The sequence below is a fragment of the Arachis duranensis genome, chromosome 5 (genome assembly GCF_000817695.3).
Source record: "Arachis duranensis cultivar V14167 chromosome 5, aradu.V14167.gnm2.J7QH, whole genome shotgun sequence".
NCBI lineage: Eukaryota > Viridiplantae > Streptophyta > Magnoliopsida > Fabales > Fabaceae > Arachis > Arachis duranensis.
The window spans coordinates 493,669-494,767 of record NC_029776.3 but is presented as its reverse complement, the minus strand read 5'-3'; the positions used below and the strand labels follow the sequence as shown (position 1 = coordinate 494,767).

The following is a 1,099-nucleotide window of genomic DNA, read 5'->3' as shown; positions in this document are numbered from 1 at the left end:
TTTCTTCTTATGACAACTTGGACCGTTTGATCGAGTTTATAGAATTGATCAGCCGAGAACGTCTTTGAACTGGACCAGTTGCAATTTCTAGGACGTGAATGTCCCAAGCAAATAATTTTTGCTTATTAATCCTTTATGGTGATTCACCGCTACTTCCCATAAAACTCAATTATCTTTTTACCTCCTAGTAAAATTGCTCTTAATCTTTCCTAGCAAAACAGTCCTAATTTTGATATTCCTTTTTAGGAAGTACAAATTTTCTTATTTTCACCACAAGACCCGACTTCATATTTTTATACAGGTGATATTGGATGTAAAAGCGTTTTTGTAATAAGTTCAATTAAGTTAGCATAAGTCTAAAAAAAAAAAATGTATAAAAAAAATGACATACTCACATTAAGAAAAAGAATTATGTTAAGAGAAGGCGACGACAGAGTCAATAAAAAACAAAAGAGGTAGACGGAACAAAAATCTCAGTGTCTCGCATACGACGAATGAAAAAAAAAAAACTTAATTAAAAGCTTAGTATGAAAGATACTTGAACGCCTAGCTTTAATAATTTTATTTTAGTCACAATTTTCAAATACGAAAAATCTGAAATACATACATTTCTACAACTAAAATAGTTAACCGACAGAATTTTTAAATATACAAAATTAAAAAATTGAAGGGTCATTTTATAAAATCAATAAATAGTTTAATTTAGAGATATATATTGATTTGGTCCCTAACGTTGAGGATCAGAATTGAAATCGTCTTTAATGTAATTTTTTATTTAAAATTATCTTTAACGTTTTATTTTGTATTAAAATTATCCTTTTAACTTTTTCTGGACAAAAATAACCAGCACCTTTACCTCCACCACCAAGAATAACAACATCAATGTAATCAACACAAATTCAACAACCAAATCAACACACAACAACAATAATATTAAAAAACAACAAATCAAAATCAGAATTAAAAGCAGTCACAGAAGCAGAAAAAGCAGAAGCAGAAACTTAAGCAAAAACTCAAACAGAAGCAGAAAATAGAAGCCAAAGCAAGGAGCAGAAGCCGAAGTAAGAAGCAGAAGTCGAAACAAGTAGCAGAAGCAAAA

At 29.7% G+C, this 1,099-nt stretch overlaps 1 protein-coding gene across 2 annotated transcripts in view; it reads left to right on the top strand.

The window, feature by feature from the left end:
• The window catches only part of LOC107487245 (7-deoxyloganetic acid glucosyltransferase), an 18,191-nt gene that overhangs the window by 6,232 nt on the left and 10,860 nt on the right, over positions 1 to 1,099 (top strand). The window lies entirely within an intron of this gene.